This window comes from Lontra canadensis, unplaced genomic scaffold, assembly GCF_010015895.1.
Source record: "Lontra canadensis isolate GAN:19392208 unplaced genomic scaffold, GSC_riverotter_1.0 scaffold68, whole genome shotgun sequence".
In the NCBI taxonomy this organism is placed as follows: Eukaryota; Metazoa; Chordata; class Mammalia; order Carnivora; family Mustelidae; genus Lontra; species Lontra canadensis.
The window spans coordinates 9,040,461-9,055,180 of NW_022631062.1; positions in this window are offsets into that span (position 1 = coordinate 9,040,461).

Here is a 14,720-nt window from a genome sequence, read left to right on the forward strand (position 1 = left end):
CGATGCCCCATTTTCTTAGGGCTGTTTTGATCACTTCCCTTAAATTGTCACTTGTGTTCACCCTATAAATGTTTGTATCCTGCATTAAGTTCCTAAACGTGGGACAGATACATCCCCCACACTCCTCAAGACCAGACCTTGTGGGGCTGCTGGGGGAGCTCAGTTGGTTAAGCAACTGTCTTTGGCTCAGGTCATGATCCTGGATCCCAATATTGAGTCCCACGTTGGACTCCCGGCTCAGCTGGGAGTCTGCTTCTCCCTCTGACCCTCCCACCCTTATTCTCTCAAATAAATAAATAAAATCTTAAACAAACAAACAAACAAACAAGAGCAGACCTTGTAGCAGATGGGTCCTCACGTGTTTTCAACATTGACCACATTATTGGATAAATAAACAGATACTTAATCCTGAGCCACGTTCCCGCATGCGGGAAAGAAAGCAGTGGATGTGTTATCAATGCTTTTCTCTTTGTTCCATGCAATAAAAATTATTATAATAACGCAAAGAGGGGAGACACCAAAGACCTAGCAAGAAACCAAGAACACGTACCATAAAGAATCAAAACAAAGAGGGAGTCTTGAGTTTTCCTTTTGGAACAGCTGTATTCGAAGGAGACATGACAAACACAGATGTTTGGAACAGTGGATTGAAGCAGGAGATGGACACGGTCCCACACTTCCCAAGGACAGTTGAGTGTCTGGTGCAATTTCTTGAAATACTAACTTTTCTTTGCCTCGTAGCTGCTCTCCTGAATTCTGGAAACCTGAGAAGCAGGAACTGGCCATTCCCGTCTTTGACGTGCCCAGAGGCCGGATACATTTCTGTCCCTTCTGCATGAATTGAGACAAATCCCACCGTCCTTATGGTGAAAAAATGCAGATCACTATAAAACAAAGGCAGAGAGACATTTGCCACATGATACTGTAAATCCGAATTCAAAGAACTTCATAATACTTAGTGATAACGACACATTCACATTGTGTAATTAAATACACTTCACAGAGTGTATTTGAGTTGAATATTTGTATTTGAGTCCGTGGAGAATTCAAAGTTTCTAGATTTTTTTTTTTTCCAAATTAAGATATTTGCAAGTTTTTTTTTGGGGGGGGGGTTGTCACTTTTTTAGTAAAAATATTTGTGATTTATTTAAGCTGAGAGACTACTTCACCAGGCAGTGTCACAGTATTTGTATGTGGTTGGAAGAGATGACATTTAAGTGGGTTTTAATTCCCAATACTCTTTAGCAAGATCCGTATGGTTTAATTTAAAACATCAGCCCAGTATTGGTGCAAAGATAGAAAATATAGATCACCACCAAGATATGCAAATCTCAGAAATTGCTCCTAGCAGATAAGTGAAACAGTCTGGCTGTGTTGATTTGATCTTTTATTTTCTTTTATTATTTTATTTTATTTTAATTTATTTATTTGACAGAGACAGACACAGCAAGAGAGGAACATAGGCAGGGGGAGTGGGAGAGGGAGAAACAGGCCTCCTGCCAAGCAGGGAGCCCAATGCAGGGCTCGATCCCAGGGCCCTGGTATCATGACCTGAACCGAAGGCAGACGCCCAAGGACTGAGGCCCCCCCTCTCCCAGGTGCTTTTGGCCGTGTTGATACGGACAGGGAGGTGGGGTCGTGGGTACTTGCCTTCACCCCACTTCCTCCAACACTGACAACTGTGCAGTCATGACACACTGATCAGAACTAAGAAATTAACTTGGGAACAATCTTATTTATTACACACATAATGCAAATGCCATTTTTTTAAAAAGTTCTTAAGCCCAGTGTGGAGCATTGTGGGGCTTGAACTCATGACCCTGAGATCAACACCTGAGCCAAGACCCAGACATCAGACATCAGATATTCAACCGAGCCACTCAGACATCCAAATACCATTTTAAATGTATTCTTTTTCCTGTTCCAGGATCCAAACTGGGATCCCGTGTTTCATACGTGTCATGGCCACGGACTGTCCGCCTGTGTGGGTGAGGTCCTATGTGTTTCCTGATCTTTTGTGACCTATTTGTGAAGAATAATGGTAAGGTCTTTTCTAGAGTATCTCTCCATGTGCTTCTGTTTGATGTTTTGTTGGAAGGACACGGTCATCAAATTAAGGAGTTTTCAGTATCAAAAGGTGGGAAAACGGGCAAGACAGTAACAACATACAGAATTATAACCCATGTGGTAATACGGAAATCAATGGAGGTCATGCCGCGATAGGTTATAATTTAACAAATAAATGGGTAGGCTCTATGTTCGAGAAGAATTTCTCTTAATAGCCATGGAAGGTTAGGGCTCCTATGGAGTCGGCATTAGCCAAACTACCACAGAAATAATTATAGCCAATATTCCCCAATAGATGGTAAAAGTATTGGGCACAAAGTTGAGGAAAAAGACAATATTTCCATGGTCTCAAAGTATCTCTCACAGATGCACAATAATTGCTGAGGGATAAATAATAACTTTTGAGAGACAACGCCCCGCTGGCCATAATTCATCAAATAATTGGGGTTATCAATAAGAGCAGCACAGCAGTAACCCTGTAGCGACAATATTCCCCCCAAAGCTCTTAGCATCTGTTCCAATCCTGTTCACCTGCTGTGGGCATGTTACTGATCCACAACACACACCTCTCCTTCCATCGAAACTTGGACCTTAATACGGTGCAATTCTCATTCTGCATATATGACCCACAGAGAATCTCGCTTTTCTGCACCAAACCCGTAGAAAAATAGAACAGCGTTCCTGTGTGATGAGTGGGTTGATCTAACAGAGAAAGCAATGGAAATGCTCCTTGGGAGCAGAGTACAATTAGTGGTTAAGACCCTGAGGTACCGTCCGTGATATGAACCTGGATATCCAGTAAACAGTTTCCAAAATGGCCCCATGGTATGTAATTCATGTAGAGCCTACAAAGTATAGACCCTATGTGGCTATAGGGGTTTATTATTAAAATCTCACACGTGCATGGGAGGAATCCCAATGTCTGGGTGTTTCTGGTTGACCTCGGAGCACAGATAATGTGCTGTGGGATTGAGAAGGATTATAAACTTGATATGGGATTGTCGTTCCAACGTTCTGGATGCTTTGTAGGATTCAAAAACCATCAACGGCGGTTCTCATCAATGTTGTTCACGTGGTTATGATGCTGATTGGTTGTAAAGTAGTGATATAGGTAGTTTCTGTATTTGTATGTATACTTGAATTACCCCGCCATGAACTGGAGATTCTTTAAAAGGGCAAGGGGGGAGGTGGGGAACGAAGGTGTGTGTACAGGTAACAGCACAGGATGTCCATATGCAAGGGGGGAAGCAGCCCTACTTTGGTGTCATGAGACTCTCGACATGAGTTTTACCCCTGGATTATCGGGGACATTATTATCATTGTCAGAGGCTGGCACTGTTCTCCAATATGGCCTGAGGCTCACAGAGTGTACGTCAGCATGCAGCAGCCCCAGGTCCATTATGGAGTAGACTCATGATTGGGACACAGATGCCTGTACCCTCCCCAGCTGTCTGGTCTTGCTTTTCCAGAGCCTAAAAGCCTGCCATTTCGGGAATCTGTTGAGACTCCCACTCTCCACCATTGAGTCACGATGGCATGGATCCCTTTGCATCTCCCAGCTTGGGATCACTAACCTGGGCAAGGATGGCTGTGACCTGACCCCCGGTCCATAGACTTGCCGATAACACGCGGCCCTCCAGTGCTACTTTGTAGTCTCTGTCTCAGCTCCCTTCACTATGAACTGGGCACTCCTTTGTCTGGGACTGTCTCTGACCATGTAAAAATCCCCTGTGCTATCTGTTAATGCCTGTTTGATTTGCACACCCGTCCATATGCCCCGTTGTTGGTGTGGCATTGCTTTTCTGGGAGGTTGATTATTCCCTGTTTGCAGATGATCTATCAATGGCAGGAAAAACTCATCAATGTCTCCCTCTCTTCTTCCTGGAGCCCTTCCTCATCTCCCATTTCTATGTACACAGACAACCATGTGTCACATTTTTCCTTGAAAGTACGTTGTGTGTCTCTGTGTGTTTGAAACATTCTGTCATGCAAAAGGGAAAACAAACAAACAAACAAACAAAACAAAATTTAGGTTGCTTGCTAGATTTCTCTCTTCATCTCCACTCAAGACAAGCAGCCTTCTTCTCCCCAGCAGCCGATCTAGGAAGTGATCATTTCATGTTCAGTTTCCTGTGGGCTAGACAGACCCATGTGTAGGGGTCCACAGTGCCGTAGAAGGAACTCCCATTGTCTGTGGTCTTGCTAGCTGTTTGTCCATCCTTCCAAGTTGTATAAGTTTCTACCCACGGCTTCTGGACCTCAAGCCATTGAGACCAGCTGGATAGAATGTTGTCCCATCCGTGCGTAGGCTTCCATTTAAACTTGGATTCCATTGGCTCTGTCATCAATAGTTACTGAGTTTCTACCATCTTCTGGTTGTTAGACATACAGACAAGATTGTGGAATGGTGGAACAGCATTGAAGCTAGACTCCTCCACCCACCGGGGTAGAAATCCTTCCATTCACTCCTCATCCAGGACAGAATGGTACCCAGAAGGGATCAGATTGGAGTGGAAACCAAACCTAGCAGTTCTGTGATGTAGTCATGCCATGCACAACTCTGGTGGAAAGCTGGGTCGAAGCCAGTGGCTTGGAGTTAAGGTCTTAGGGATGTTTATACTATGTTGAATCCATCTACGGAAGTGGGTCAACACTAGTGCTCGTGCACATGGTTGCGATGACGGAAGGCACAACATGGCACCCCCAGGTTCATTTGCCCAAAGGTTTGCCTGCAAAGAAGAGCTCCCAGCCAGCATCCACGACTTAGCCCTGTCCTCCATGGGCAGCCTGGCCTTAGAGGAAGGCAGAAAACAGACGAGCATAGGCCAAATGCATGTGTGATAAATTTCCATGTGTGGTAAAATAAAACATTTAAAGCATAAAATAAAGCATGATAAATATGCATAATGGGTTAAAATAAAGCACATTCACGTGGCCGTGTGCCCTCAAGAACTTGGACTCCACTGGAGGGGAAACCTCACATAATGTGTTTGACCTTCCTGCTACATCTATCACCAGCTTGCTGGGACATTTTTTTAAAAAATATTTCATCCAGGAAATATTTGTATTTTATCGTGTACTTGATTCACATTCTTTTTTTTTTTTTTTTTTAGATTTTTTATTTGTTTATTTGACAGACAGAAATCACAAGCAGCAGAGAGGCAGGCAGAGGCAGAGGGGGAAGCAAGCTCCCTGCCGATCAGGGAGCCCGATGTAGCGCTTGATCCCAGGACCCTGGGATCATGACCTGAGCTGAAGGCAGAGGCTTTAACCCACTGAGCCACCCAGGCCCCCTACATTCTTTTTAAAAAAGATTTTACTTATTTGTTTGAGAAAGAGAAGGAGAGCACAAGCTGGGGGAGGGATAGAGGGATAGGGAGAAGCAGGCTTCCCACTGAGCAGGGAGCCTGATGCACGGCTCGATCCCAGGACCCTGGGATCATGACCTGAGCCAAAGGCAGACTTAACCTACTGAGCCACCCAGGTGTCCCTTTTGGTAGATTTTCAAAAATTATTTGAGTATTTTCAAGAGCTTTGTCTATCTCTTGTCTCACACAAGGAATCATTATCTTAAGTTTGAACAACACAGCATTTTAAATTTTTATTTATTATTTTTTCAAGATTTTACATATTTATTTGAGAGAGAGAGAGAGAGAGAGAGAGTGTGAGAGCAGGATAAGGGGCAGAGGGAGAAGCAGACGCCCTGCTGAATGAGGAGCCTGATCCAAAACTCAATCCCAGGACCCTGGGATCATGACCTGAGCCAAAGGCAGAGGCTTTAACCCACTGAGGCTCCCAGGTGCCCAACCTGACTTTTTTTTTTTTTTTTTTTAACACTTTTTGTTTTGGGGTTTAAGTTCTCTCCATGGACCCATGCTGGAGCTTGAACTCACCACCCTGAGATCAAGAGGTTCCAGCCAGGCACTCCAACCTGGCATCTTAAAAAATTCTCCTAATTGTGAACATATCCACAATAATTTTAGTAAATTATGCAATTTTAACATCTATAAGGGGCGCCTGGCCAGCTCTGTTGTTGGGGCGTACAACTCTTGATCTCAGGGTTGTGAGTTCAAGTCTCACACTGGATGTAGGGATTACTTAAAAAAATAGAATCTTAAGAAAAGAAACAAAACCTATAAATAATATATCCTGTTATGCATACAGTTCTCCAAGATAATCATTTATTTATCACAAATATTCATGTGACTTCATGAATATATTTTTTAAAGACACATTCAGTGCCATATTATGGGAGTAGATCATGCAACATAAACTTCTGTTGATGGGAATTTTGGATCTTCTGAGTTTTTTATAAGAGTTTGTAGGTTTTCTTTTTTTTTCATGCCTTTCAAATAATATATATATATAATCCATATTATATATATAAATATAAATATATATATATGCACATATATATATATATACATTTAAAGATTTTATTTATTTATTTGACAGAGATCACAAGCAGGCAAAGAGTCTAGATAGGCAGAGAGAGAAGAGGAAGCAGGTTCCCCGCTGAGCAGAGATCCCAATGTGGGGCTCGATCCTGGAACCCTGGAATCATGACCTGAGCCGAAGGCAGAGGCTTTAACCCACTGAGCCACCCAGTTGCCCCTTTTTCAGATTTTTTTTAATGCATTTCATTTTTTTATCTCAATGCTATACCAGATAACCTGTCTCATTTCTCCTTGAGCACATACCCTGGAGACTCTGGGAATATATGGGAAGCAGACACACAGGACTAAGGGGCTGTGCTCATTTTCAACCTTATGGATTAAGACACCATTTTCAGATATTAAAACACACAGTCCCATCAGAAGTGAGTGACGATTGTCAACTCCCCGCAGGGCTTGCCATTATCAAGTGTTGTGACACCTTAATTCTTGACAAACTGACACTTATGCAATCAAATTCACCTTTATTTTAATTTGCAATTTTCTAATTTAGCAGTGACTTTGAGGATCTTGTCATTTACTGGTTCCTCATTCTTTTCCATAGGGGGGTAAAACCCAGCTTTTCATTTATTTTGCCTAATTTTCTATGGAACCCACCTATGGTTGCTATAGAATAAAATACAGACTCGTGGATTGGTTATTGTATATGTCAGTCTTTTGTCTTGGGTGTGTTGCAAATTGATAAGCAAAACCTTATTTGTTGTTACCTTATGTCTATGGTGATGTGTTGAACTAAGTCGATATTTGGGGGTGGGGGGTCATTCTGCTGACCACAGACAAACTCTCCTTTCAATGGGGGAATGCTTTGTCCTACCATGCTTTGTGATAGACTTTGTGAAGGAATGATGCTAGCATTAGTGATACAAAGTAGAATGTGGTAGTCATGATCATGTGAGATCTGGTACTTACTAGGAAGAGCTCATCAGGTCAACTCTGTAATTGGAAAGCATGAGGCAATAAAGAGACGGAGGTAATTTCTCTTCTCTGTTCATGGACAAATGATGTGTCCGCATTAGGAGAGTGTCCACACCTAGCTTGGTATGTCTTAGCTCTTCCCAAAGTATGACTTGAACATTGCACAACAAATCTTCCTTCTGCTTGAACAACTACACTTAGTGGATGGCTCTTGCCACATGAAGGTCATTTAGTGACAAGATCAAATTGTGGTCATCCCCCACGCACACCTTCCAAACCCTCATTAGCCGAGAGATCCAAAAACCCTGTGTGTCTGGACACCACCCGCATTCTGACAGTACACTCCCTCGCTTAGAAAGTTGTGCATGATGCCAGTTACTTCTAGAGGGTGAGGAATGCTCTCCTATCAAGAAAAGGACCTGACAAAAAGGGAAATTCAAAGTTTGAGGAAGCCCCATTAGGTTAGACTTTATCAACAGTGCTATTTGTAATTTTTATATTTTTCAAACTGTGGGCTTATTTAAAAAAAAATCCATTCTTGGCTTTTTAGGAACCGATGAATCCTGCTGTTTGAGAGGAGCAGGTAGCAGGGGGCGGATTATCTCACTCTGAGAGAGCAACAGTTATTGTTCAGATAAAGATTGTCACAATTATTCTTCCAACAGAGCACGCTTCAGCACTCACTACCTCCATGGAGACAAACGTTTGTGGAGAGTCTGTTCTCTGCCTGTTATTGTAACAGACTGTATCCTCCGAGGTTCTGACAACACTACTTCTGGTGTCTCCCTTACTTAGACAATCGTTTTCTGCTTCCTTTACAGGTGTCCCTTCTGATCTAAAAAATTTAAGGAGCTTTCAAGGACCCCATAACTGGACCTCTGTCCAACTATCGCAGTTGGTCTTATTTATGTTGCTGGTCAAAATTATATAATTATAGGTAAATATCAGTATAGACAGCTGATAGATATGACAGATGAGAGACGGATAAATAGATGATAGATAGATACGTAGAGGATAGATTTTTTAAAAGATTTTATTTATTTATTTGACAGAGAGCTTACAAGTAGGCAGAGGCAGGCAGTGAGAGGGGAAAGCTCCCCACTGAGCAGAGAGCCCGATGTGGGGCTCAATCCCAGGACCCTGAGATCATGACCTGAGTTGAAGGCAGAGGCTTAACCTACTGAGCCACCTAGGTGTCCCCATAGATGATAGATTTGATAGATTATAGATAGATAGATATGATAGATGGTAGATAGATGAATAGATAGATATGACAAATGATATATATATATGGTAGATTATAGATAGATATGACAGATGATAGATATGACAGATGGTAGATAGATGGATAGATATGACAGATAATTGATAGATAGGATAGATTATACATAGATATGATAGATTATACATAGATGGTAGATAGATATGATAGATGATAGATATGATATTATAATAGATGGTAGATAGGTATGATTGATGGTAGATGGATGGATAAGTAGATATCACAGATAATAGATATGACAGATTATAGATATGACAGATGGTAGACAGTATATAGGTGATAGATATGGCAGATGATAGGTAGATGGATAGATATGACAAATGATGTATATGATAGGTTATAGATAGGACAGATGGTTGATTGATGGACAGATAGAGAGGACAGATGGTAGATGTAGATGGATAGATAGGACAGATGGTAGATGGATAGATAGATGGGACAGATGGTAGATGGATAGATAGGACGAAGGTAGATGGATAGATAGGACAGATGGTAGATGGATAGATAGATAGATAGATAGGACAGGTAGTGGATAGATAGATAGGACAGATGGTAGATGGACAGGTAGATAGGACAGATGGGGGATAGATAGGACAGATGATAGATGGATAGATAGGACAGATGGTAGATAGATGGACAGATAGATAGGACAGATAGTGGATAGATAGATAGGACAGATGGTAGATAAATGGATAGATAGATAGATAGATAGATAGGACAGATGGTAGGTAGATGGACAGATAGATAGGACAGATGGTAGAAGAGATAGATTACATATAGATAGGTATGACAGATGGCAGATACAACAGACATGTGATAGATAGGTATAACTGATGATAAATGACAACAGGTAGAGGTAGATCTACATGAGAGACATGAGAGGTGACACACAATGTAGATCTTTATCATTCATGAGATATGTATGTAGCAAATTATGTAATTGTGCATATATAAAAGTGGGATTGCTATATATGGACATTTGATAATATATGTGTGTGTATATAGATGACATGTATGTGTAAGCCCCTATGAATCCATTACATATTGTATGTAGAGATGTGTAATGACATCATTAAATATGTGTATGAACAAGTGCCTAAAAGCATACATACCCGCTGTCAAACCCCTTCCCCACTCATTGCAAATGTATGTTTCTAGCCTACAATTCCATACTGAGATCTGGACCTTTGTTTGCAAGTCTCCGGGACACAGACATTTGGATATCACAGAAGTAGCTTGAGTTCATTTTGCCCAAAGTGAATCCAGACTTAAGGGAGGAAGGGTGGTGTGAATTATCCAAATTATCCAAATTCTTTAAACCCCTTCCATCTGTATTTTTCAAGGTGTGATGTGTTCCAGCAGGCCCCAGCCTTCTCAAACAAAGGACTAGGGAACACCATAGACTCATTTCTTTCTCCCTAAATGTAGCAGTGCTTGACCTTTGCCCCCTTCAAGGACCCTGGGGCAGGTGACCCAAATGACACATTTTAAACATTTGCACCATGAATGTCTAGAGCTCTTCTGCACTCCTGACACATAGACAATGATGAATGATTTTTGTTGGTTTCCTTTTTTTACTTCCTGTTTATGAACAAATTATGTCACTCGCTGAACAGTAGGTACACAACTCTTTAAGAAGTTTAGTATTAAAAAAAAAAAATTCTCACCATTAAGCTGGTGGCATTATTTTATGTAAAGTTATTTTTACATTCAGAGTTCACTAAATTGAGGACAATTTACTTGGGAAATCTTCAGAATATGGTGCCTGTCCCCGTATAATTGTAACTATTCCCTTCTACCCACAGATATGTCACAGTATGAACGATAATTACAGGGGCGACCTATTTATACTTCATAAGGAAGACCTTGATTCTGAACATCACCATGAACTATCAGTGTGGTAGCAGGGATTAGAAAGCATGCCGCATTAGGACTGCTTACATCGAATCTCACTCGTAACCTTGAACTTTTAAAAATGTCATAGAAACCATTTGATACAGATTATAAATTATGCCTCTTTACCAAGAGTTGTCTGCTTTGCACCGCGTACTTAACTCTAATGTAACATTATTTTCCCTTCAGGGGGTAATTTTGAGATTAATTCAATTCAGTTTTATTGCATTTATTTTAGCCAAGAGTCAGTCATTTTAGGGTCTGAGCTCAGTTTTCAAAAACTCTTGGAAATGGCAAGAACACTGCTACTTTGTCAACGGTATATTCCTGAAAGTGAATTTCAGGATCTGGTACTTGGAATACATTCTTGAAAAGTAATTTTGTCTTGGGAGTAACTACGACTTTAATGTGCCCATGTTAACTGTATTAGAATAGAGTAGGGGAATGGTAAAATCTCCTCTAACTGCCTAGAAAATGTCATCTAAATTGACTGGCATTGGAGTCCTTAATCTTTGCAAAAATCAACATCTTTTATTATTTTCTTCTGAAGAGATTCTGAAAATATGAATGGTTTGCAAGCATGCCCTAGGGGTACCTGGGTGGTACAATCAATTTTACATCCAGCTCTTGAGTTTGGCTCAGCTTGTGATCTCAGGGTTGTGGGATGGAGCCTGCCTAAGAGTCTCTCCCTCTCCCTCCACCCTTCCATCAAATAAATAAATAAATCTTAAAAAAAGGAAGGAAGGAAGGGAGAAAGGAAAGGAGGGAGAGAATGAGAGAGGAAGAGAGGAAGAAAGGAAGGAATTTATCCCACGACCCTGAAATCACAACCTGAGGAATTTATTTCATTATTTGCCCCCTAAATCCGCTGCTGTCCCCACATTCTCTTTTAAGTAAGGAAGGGAGGGAGGGAGAGAAGGAGGGAGGGAGGAAGGAGGAATGGAAGGAAGGTAAGAAATCCTAGAGTAATTTTGGAAAATTACTAGTTGTGATCTTTACATCAGAGAAGGAAACATAGTGAACAAGTTGGATTTTATGGAACAAATCTAAATCCTTTGAAAATTATAGCTTGAAAAAAAAAAAAGGATTGTATTTTGTTACTGTTCATACTTTAGAGTACTGGTTTCATGAATGTTGAATCGAAGGGCTCCTGGGTAGCTCAGTCAGTTAAGCATCTGCCTTTGGCTCCCGTCATGACCCCAGGGTCCTGGGATGGAACCCCATGTCCTCAGCAAGGAGCCTGCCTCTCCCTCTGCCCCTCCCCCCTGCTCATGCATGCTCTCCCTCTCTGCCACATAAATGAATAAAATATTTTTTAAAAATCGAACACCAAATCCAATTCTAATAGTGTAGACCTGATTCTTGGCTATTAATTATGCTTTGGGATTTCATGGGTTTACTTATACATTCAAGCATGCATTGGACAAATAATTATTTGATGCACAGGCCAGTAAGTCATGGGAAGATAGCAACAAACAAAACCATGCTCTGTGCACAGGGAGCTGAAGGTCCTGTAGGGGGTCAGGCGACAAACCAGTAAGCGCGTGGTGTGATGGCAGGTTTCCCTGGTTCCAGACATTCTGGCTAAACAAGGGACTGGGAAATTAGGGCTCACCACTCATTTTTGTCAGTGAAGCTTTACTGGAGCTCATTCGTGCTCATGCATTTTATATATTGTCCGTTGATGCTTTGCGCTGACTCAGCAGAGTTAAAGATCATGCTATAATTGACATGTCACATTGTGTAAGTTGAAGGGATACAATGTGTTGACTCCATACACTTACTCTTTGCAACAAAATGACCAGCAGCGTAGGGTTAGCTAACCTCTCCATGCGTGATGTAATTGTGTGTGTGTGTGTGTGTGTGTGTGTGGTGAGCACATTTAATATCTACTCTCTTTGCATTTGTAGCAATGTATCATACGCTATTGTTAGCAATGACAACCGTGCAGCTCTAGATCCCCTGAACTTATTTAACTCGGTAGTTGTACCCTTTGGCCAATGTTCATGACAGCATTATTCATAATAGCTAGAAGCTGGGGCCAGTTCACATGCCCGTGCCTGGTGCATAAAGACAATGTGGCCCATCCGTCTAAAGGAATTATATTCTGCAATTGAAAGGACACATCCCGATACAATGTTACAGCTGGGTGAGCCTGGAAAACATTATGCTAAGTGAAAGAAGCCCTACACAGAAGGCTAAATCTTATAGGATTTTTTATCTGAAATTTCCGGCAAAGTCACAGTTTTCTGGAAATAAGTAGATGAGTATGTACCTGGGCTGGGTGTGGTCTTGGCGCAAGGCTACTTTTGGAAGCGATGCAACTTTTCTAAAACAGGTTTGCAGTGAAGATTGCACAACTGTATACATTGACTAACAATCACTGAATTGGACCTTACAATGGATGAAAATTTGGTGTGTAAATTAAACCTTTATGAAGTGCTATAAATGTTTTTGTTTTGTTTTGTTTTGTTTTGTTTTGTTTTTAATGGTGGCAGAGACGCCCAGACCCACCATGCCTAAAATACCTACTATCTGACCATTTATAGAAATAGTTTGCCAACACCTGCTGTTGCTTAAATTTTATTATAAATCAATGGGGGTCTCTATGAAGACATGAACTTTCAGCAACAGAGTCTACAATTCAGTATGAGCGAAATCCATGGATATATTTGGGGAAAGATGTTATCCTATTAAAAAATAACCAATATGTGGTTTGTTTTTGGAACAAAAAAAAAAAAAAAAGAAAGGAAACATGTAGAAATGTCATGTGTCTGGGCAGGGTCCATATACAAGGGAATATTATGCCTCCATCAGAAAGGATGAACACCCAACTTTTGTGCCAGCATGGATGGGACTAGAGGAGATTATGCTGAGTGAAATAAGTCAAGCAGAGAGAGTCAATTATATGGTTTCACTTATTTGTGGAGCATAACAAATAACATGGAGGACATGGGGAGATGGACAGGAGAAGTGAGTTGGGGGAAATTGGAGGGGGAGATGAATCATGAGATACTGTGGACTCTGAGAAACAAAATGAGGGTTTTGGAGGGGACGTACGTAGGGGGATGGGTGAGCCTGGTGGTGGATATTAAGGAGGGCACGTATTGCATGGAGCACTGGGTATGGTGCATAAACAATCTTGAGCACTGTAAAAATAAAATGAAAAAAAAAAGTAAAATGAATAAAGTAATTAAATTTAAAATAAAGTCAGTTTATAATGTGCATGAGAGAACCTGCTATAATGTGCAAAAGATAACTTTATTAGGATTGCATTGAATCTCAACAGATCAAGTTGCGACAAATAGCCATCTTGACAATATTGAGTTTTCCTGTCCATGAACATGGAATATCTTTCCATGTACTATGGTCTCCTATTATTTTTCATCAGAGTTTTGTAGTTTTCTTCATATAGATCTTGTAGTAGAAGTTTTTGTTAGATGTATGGCAATGTATTTCATTTTGGGGGCTCTCTGTGCTGCTTCATTATTGGTGTACAGAAATGCAACAGGTTTCTCTATGTTGATTTTATTCCCTGTGACTTCTTTGAATCCCAGTACCAGTTCTAGCAATTTTTTGGTGCACTCCAAGAATAAATCCCCCTTGATCGTGTTGAGTGGTTTTTTTTTTAAAAAAACTGTATTTTTGGGTTTGATTTGCTAGTATTTCTTTGGAGAATTTTCTGTCCATGTTCATGTGGGATTTTGGCCCGTAAGTTCTCTTTTACTGGTGTGTATCTGGTCAGCTTAGAAGTTTTCCTTTTTCTGTTTTTTTTTTTTTTTTAATAGTTTGAGAAGAATGCATATTAACTCTTCTTTAAATATTTGGTAGAATTCACCTTTGAAGCCCTCTGCCCCTGGATTTTGTTGTTGTTGTTGATGTTGTTGTTGTTGAGAGTTCTTTGGTTACTAATTCAATTTCTTTACTGGTAATCAGTCTGTTCAAGTTTTCTATTTCTTCCCATTTCAGTTTTGGTAGTTTATATGTTTCTGCGAATTTACCCATTTCTTCCAGGTTGTCCAATATGTTGGCACATTATTTTTTATAACATCATCTCATAATTGTTTCTATTTCTGTGGTGTTGGTTGTTATTTCTCATCTCATTTGTG